Below are 7,794 nucleotides of genomic sequence, written 5' to 3'. Positions count from 1 at the left end.
TAGGAACTAGGTACAATCATGTTGTGCTGCAGGCAACCTGTAGGTCCCCTACTAGTTTTTATTTTATAACAAAAGGTTTTTATCTACCACGTGGCTTGCCCTGTTTCTTCTAGGTGCAATCATGTAGCGTTGGGTTCTACTGACTCCAAGGCCGAGCTATATTAATGCCGCAATCGATTGTAAGCCGTTTTGTAACCATTAAGCCATTGTACACACTCTAATAGTTGAGAGAAGTCCTCAAGGAGCAAAGATCAGACACCACGACTTTCATTGTTGTACAAGGATTCAAGATTCAAGGTTTAAAATTTAGATCGGTCATATCATCTCTACAATTGCGACAGCATATCACTTGAGGCACCGCCTTTGTCTGGCTTATCACGAATCAGCTAGCTACTCATCAGTTTTGGTAGTGATTATTGAATCTATGATAAGAGAAGCTTCTCATTGATCCGAATACTAGGCTTTGAGCTCATAATTCCCCGAAGTTGCTTCCACCTCTCCATCTGCTCTTCAAGCATGTAGGCCTACTGATCATCCTCTGAACTACCATCGTCCTCCTTATATCAAATTGTTCTATGATTCCTTCGGCGCATGCTCTATGTCTACCGAAAGGGAGGTGTATATCTATAAGGAGACCAAGACACCTGCAGGAAGCAATGAGTCCTGGTCGTCCTTTGCTAAGGCTAAAGTGATGGAGGCACCACTACAAGGCACATGCTGTTTTTCGACGGGCGCAAAGGTCAGTATTTACGTCGCTATTAACGTTGGAAAAGAAATGTTGCTATATAAACCTCGCTATATAGCGACACTGGTAAAGCGTCACTATATAGCGACCCTTAACAGAACTTTAAAAAAACATTAGTGGGGCTAAACAGGGCCACAGCAAGCCCTGTTTTGCCCCACTAATGTTTTTTTTAAAGTAATTACAAAAGAATGTTTACAAGCACACAAGCGAGATAAACTCTTAAACCTTGGTTACAAAATTTTCCTTGTGAAAGGGGTGATACAAAATTGCTCAAACGAGCTGAGAAAGAGAAGAATATACATGCCGAAAATGTACAACCTTGTTTGTTACAAAATTTCCCTTTCAAAAAGGGTGATACAAAATCGCTCAAATGAGCCAACATACAAAAGCATATACATGCTGAAGTATAAACAAACTACTACTACTACTAATGCTCATCCGAATCGTCGTCATCATCATCGTGGTCACGCTAGACTGATCCTTGGCCCTCTGAGCTATGCTTGATCCATGGCCCTCGTCGAAGCCGTGTAAGCCAAATCCCTCGAGATCTGTCTCCTCGTCTCATCACCGCTCACCTTTGTTGATGGGACATTCAAGCTTGCACCCTAAGAGTGAAACTATTTAATTGGAAATTAGATTGGAACTTAAAGAATAAAACAATTTATGTTTATAATCTTTATCTTATTAATGGTGGGGTTTGCAATGGATATGGATATGACTTTTGAGGCATTTATATATTATGGTTTTTATCCTTTCAATATACATTTAATATCTAGATTGTGGCCCATAGATATCCAAACCTTGCTTTGATATCTTGATGTGTGGAAGCTATTTATTTGATAGCTGGATGCATGCTCTTCAAAACTTGGGATGTGTTTATAGAATCTAATGAACTAACTGATATTGATTGTTTTGGTGAGATATGGGTTATTTTTTAAAGTCCAGATGCATGTATCTTAGTTAGTCCAATCATGTCTATTTTAGACAATATAATAGTATGTCTACTTAGTTAGTATTTGTGCCCAATTGTAGTACTCACATGTGTCTTTTATTCAAACTACAAATTTGGTTGCGCATTTCCTTTTTTAAGAAAAGTTACATTGTTAGATCATGGCCGTTTTGCATGCCTTAGGTAGGCTTAATTTCTCCCATCATGGCACGCAAGGAAACATTCAAGAAAAAACATTAATGCTTAGTTATAGCTATCCCTTATGACATATTGCAAGTCTAAGAGAGGAAAAAATTTGGAACACTATGTGCATGCCAGAGATCTAGAGAAAATGAAAGTGTGGATCTTTCAAGGAGTGTGTGAGAAATCCCAAAGACTCCCACAAGTTCAGAGTCGAAATTATAAGATCCAATCGATGCAATTTGCCCTCGGTTGTTCTAGATGTGCTTTAATAATGGAATCGATTAACCTATTACTTTGCGAGTTGATGGAGCAACACAGCTTCATATGTGGTTATTAAAGTCAAAACAAATGAAAAAAATAATCCATAGGAAAAACTTGAAAGAAGAGGGACTAGTAAGAGCCTTGATAGCTAGTTCTCGATAACATATCATTGCCATATCCACTGATTCACACATTGAGACAAACCTAGGCTTAAAATAAGGAAGATTGGAGCTCCAACTTTGTACCTAGCATGTAGGCACATGTGTCTTTGATATCTATTTTTCCTTTAAGGCTTAGATATTCATGAGTAGTTCAGCAAACCAAGCGAGTGGAAGGTAAGACACGTAGGATCCAAGTCATGGGTGTGCTAGCCTTTGGACCCTTTGTGTCGTATGCGTGACCTTAGAATACCTTTGTAAGACTAGAATATATCCAATCTCACAAATTTAGATTTTTTTGTTCTAAAGTCCAAATTTCTATAATGAGAATTTTTAGCTATTGGGATTCTACACCCACGTAAGATATTTCCATATAGTTGAATAGCTCCACTTGGACAAAAATTCAAAGAATTTGCATGTCCGTTAAGGTGATAGAAAAACACACCTTTGTAAGACTAGAATATATCCAATCGTACAAATTCAAATTCTACAATGATAATTTTAGTTGTTGGGGCTTCTTCACCCACATAAGATATTTCCATATAGTTGAATAGATGATCACCATGTGGATAAAATTCAAAGAATTTGCATGTCTGCTAAGGTCATACTAGAATATATCCAATTGTACAAATTCATACTTTTGTTGTTCAAAAGTCCAAGATGCATGAACTCCCCTAGACCGTAGATAAACATGGGGATGATTGAACTCATGCCCAAGGGGAGAGAGAGAGAAGATCTCAAGAACTGAAGGCCGCTCACCATGCTTGACACCTGTTATAAGATATTTGCAAAAGCACTAGCTTTGAGGCTTAAGTTGAAAATGCAAGATTGGATTAGGGAGCAAAATAAAGGTTTTATTGAACGTCGACACATCCTAGAGCAATCTTGACACTTTGGGAAGGCTTAGAGTAGTTTGTAGAGGAGTAAGGGCAAGACATTTGTTTCTTGAAGGTAGACTTTGGTAAGGCTTATGACAGAATGGAATGGAGGTTCATAGAAAGGTCACTCAAGGATATGGGGATAGGGCCAATGATCTAGACATCCTTCTAACACAAGACAGAGCCAAGATTGAAACGAATGGTCAATCCTCTGAAGCCTTTTCCTTGAAAAGGTCAATTAGGTAGGGTTGCCCTCTATCACTCCTTCTTTTTGCAATAGAGGCAAACCCTCTATATAGGGAGCACTAGATGAGGGCAAGATTAAGGGCATTGAAATTCCAAGTGGGCGCCATGTTGTTTCACAGATGATACCAACCTCAGACCCCAAAATGATGCAGGGTGAGTGGAGACAATTATATATTGTTTGAATACCTTCAGTGAGGTTTCTAGATCCAAGATTAACCATAGTAAGACTGGGTTTTTCAAGACCAAGCACCTTCCACTAGAGTTACTCTTAGAAAGAGATACAATTGCTTAAAAGTGGGTGACTTTTTTTGGCAACTAGGCATACCCATGGGCTTTAAATGCTCGAACAAAGACGGGTGGGATTGAGTCATCCAAAAAATAAAGGGAAAGCTGGAAAATCAAGGGTTACAACCCACCTAGACCAGAAGGAAGCTTGTGTTAAATGATTACACTTATCCTACATTTGTTATTTATTTTATTTTGTGCCGGTTTTTGTAAAAAATCCTTTGATCATATCAACTCTCTTTTTAGGACCCTTCTGTGGGGGGTGATTTGGGTCAAAGAAATGTGGCTAAGGTTCAATGGAAATTTTTTACTATGCCTAAAAAGGTTGGTGGTTCGGGGATATTTGACATTGAGAAATTGTCAACCTGATCCATGGGTGATAGATCTTAAAGGCTCTCCTCAATCCATACTCGATATGGTTAGAGCTGGTTAGGTGGAAGATAGTGAAGGTCAAACATGTCCTATGCACACATTGGAAGCCCCTATCGGAAGGTTCCACCATCTTTGGAAATGAACAATGTACAACTAAGGGTCAGAGCTATAGACAGCCATGTCGAGAGGTAGTCGATAAAGCGAGCGACAAAAACCGAGCGAGGTAAGAAAAGCGAGCAGCGAAAACCAAGAGAGTACACTTTACATAGTTAAAGTCGTGATTCCAACATGCAATTGAAAACATGATGTTGCATGCCTATCCTATCAAGTAACACATTTAACATGGTCCATCTAAGAAATACATGGGAAAATAATAGTCTCATCATCACCAGCCCCATGTAGCTATATTGTACCCCAAGTGTTTCTTTATGACTTTGTTCCATGGAGGGATCCCAACATTCCCCTCCATCTTAAAACTATTTAGGAAGACAAACAATCCACCCAAAAAATTTGCAAGAATGATCTTATTGGACCTCTATGAAACAAAGGTTTAAAGTTGAAATAGGCTATATCCATTTCGTTCTACCAGGCATCATTTTTACATTCATAGTGGCCATATTAGTGGCCATATAGTATTTACAACAATAGCCATTTACAACAACAGCATTATAGAACATTATTTGGATGTTGACTTCTGTCCTTTAAGCATGGTGATGGAACTCCATGAAACAAATTAAAGATAAGAGAAAACCTAGAAAGATTGATCACGAACTATGCTATCCGCATGATCTCAAAGCCTGTAGGTGGTTCGAGGATTCAGAACCCAATGCAAGAATCAGGCGCACCTCATGATACTAATTGATACCACTCTAATTGAATTGATCTAACGGTTTACATTCATCACGTTAAATCCAAGGTCCCACATTCTCTAAATGATCCTATCCAATTAGCGTGCTTAGTATATTATAGATATGACAATTGACTTAGGATCTGACAACTAGAAACAAAAAAAGTCAACAAACATGATCATAGAAGCACTAGAATATCTTATGGAACATGATAATCCATCACCAATAGTCTTTCTTAGTTTCCTTTCAACGATTGAAGACCAAGTTGAAGCAATAAATTGACTTATAATTCAACAACAAACTGAAGCTCAGGTCGAACTTGTTGAGCATTCATCATCAACAAAGACGCAACGAACTTGTTTCATCCCTTTGATCCTTTGAACAGTCTTATCTCTTTTCACCATTTCCCTTGCCATTGCTTCTGCATAGCATGGTAGTTCACTACACACACAATATACAGTGTAAATATATGACTATTTGACTATTTGTCTATTGAACATTATTGAAGTATTTTTGTGACATATCACATTTAAGAATGCAAGCAATGAACTCTACACCCAAGCACACCATGCTTCATTCCTATCTTCAAAACAACATGTATGACAAGACGTACTCATCCTAAAGCATTACATTTGACTTTCCAAAAGAAATTACTTATCATTTGCACTTCATAGTTTGACCAATATCACATAAGATCACATGAAGTGAGTCTTTAATTAAGTGTGGCATAAGAGAATAGTTAGATGAGTGCTAGAATTTATGTGTCTTCCTCCAACCAAAAGTATTAAAAACACCAATCACCATAGTTTGTCATTACCCCTGACCATGTTAATCACACAACTCTAAAATGTCACTAAATATCACCAAAACAAGCACAAAAGAAGTCAAGCTAAAAGTAGCTCACTATGAGTCATAAGGGTTTTTGAGAGGCTCAATAGCATTCTCATCACCCTCAATGTCTTGATCAAGAAGTTCCAATCGAGCTCTCTTTGCATTGGCGGTCTGCACAAGTGGCTCCACAACACTACTCACAATGAAAACATCATTATCAAAAGAGAAGCATGCACGCCGATTTGCCAAGCATGCTCTCATGAGAGGTGCCACACCACATCCCATCTCCATGCACAAACCACCAGGAGGACACAAAAGGATCAACAAACACTCAATGAAACTCGCAGATTTCTCTAATGCTCCTCGAGCTGTCTTTTGTATGTCAGGGAGATAATGAGTCCAGTGGTCACTCATTTGGCAAACATTCAACTTGTCAAAAAGAGGTTTACTCTCCACATAAAATGTTGGTGGTTTATGGCCCACACGCCTTACAAACACAAGCATGAAGGATCGCATCTGCAAGATGAAGGAACATATGTCATTGACATTTTATCTCTTACACCATACAACAATGATAAGAAGAAACTTCATGAACCCAACTCACCAACATATCTTCTCCTTCATGTACATTTATGTGACCATATGGAAGCTTTTCTAGCACAAATACACGACGGTCCACCTCCAATCCTTGTGCACGAACATATCGTTCCATCCATGTAATACATGGTCCTTCATATACAGATCATACAAAATATCCATATTGTCAAAGAGCATCCATTCTCGAAGTCTTAAATGGAAGTAAAGCAAAAGAAGGAAGTAAATGGATGTAAATAGAAGCTTACCTGCCAATGGACAGATGAGTACCAACCACCCATCATCATCCAACGTCGCTGCAGCTACAGCTATGCCATACTTCAAGTGATCCTCTGTGAGTTTGTTCCATGAGGGGAGGCCAACATCTCCACAAATCTCAAAACCAGTCGGAAAGTCAAGCATTATAAAGTTTGCAGCCCACTTCACCTTCTTGCCAAATCTCCTATAGTCTGTTTCTTTTTGAGCCACTGCTAAGAAAAATTCATGAGCTTGCGTGTAAACACCATTCTTCTTCCCATCAACAAAGTCCAAGCCCATGGCAATATAATCTCCAATGGAACAATTGCAAAGCAATGTGTCTCCTCGACACACAGTGGGATCCATAGGTGATGGACGATGAAAGATATAAGTGATCATCTCTTTCACAACCATTCTACTTCCTGTAATATACAATATCACAAATATAACAATACAACCTTTTCTTGCAGTAATGAAAATGATATAACAATGAGTTATTGTATATAGAGCAATTGTTTCGTGAAAGGAGAAATGATTATACCTTGGTCTTGGCCAATGCTTTCCTGACGTTCTTTATCAACACGAGCTGTAATCTCTACAACAACTGTGCAAGTAAATCAAATCGGTCAATCTGCAACCAAAAATACTTTCCACAACAATCCTGTAATTTATCAAAATGATTTAATAAACACCTTCTTCATCCTGGGGTGGAACATCCTTTGGTGGTGACACAGAAGTTGTAGCCTTTTGACTCCCCTTGTCTGTCTTGCTTGTGGCCTTATCTTCACTTTTCTTGCTTGTAGAATATTGTGTGAAGAGATCTCTCTCTCTTGTTAAAACTTGACCATCGGTGAAGTCAATCCACCAAGGGCAGTGTGCAAGTTCCCATTGAGACAATGCATGCATGGTTCCTGGGTACATGCAACTTGCTGGGTTCCCAATCTCCAACCACCCTTTGCACTGTTTAGGCAAATCATTCAATTTTCCTTCTTGCACCAAGTGGGAGAGATACCTTAAAGACATACAGTTTAATGTCGTGTCAAAGCTCTTAGAAAGATACTGCAAGGTAACCCTAAACCACCCTTTGCACTGCCTAGGGAGATCTTTCAATTTTCCTTCTTGCACCAAGTGGGAGAGATACCATAAAGATTGTATGACATACAATTTAATGTTGTGTCAAAGTGCTCACAAAGATAATGCAACATAA

The sequence above is a fragment of the Dipteris shenzhenensis genome, chromosome 23 (assembly GCF_047967505.1).
Source record: "Dipteris shenzhenensis isolate YYH24624 ecotype China chromosome 23, Dip_SZ_1.0, whole genome shotgun sequence".
NCBI classification, from domain to species: Eukaryota; Viridiplantae; Streptophyta; class Polypodiopsida; order Gleicheniales; family Dipteridaceae; genus Dipteris; species Dipteris shenzhenensis.
The sequence above is the reverse complement of the archived record's forward strand: the minus strand, read 5'-3'. Positions refer to the sequence as shown.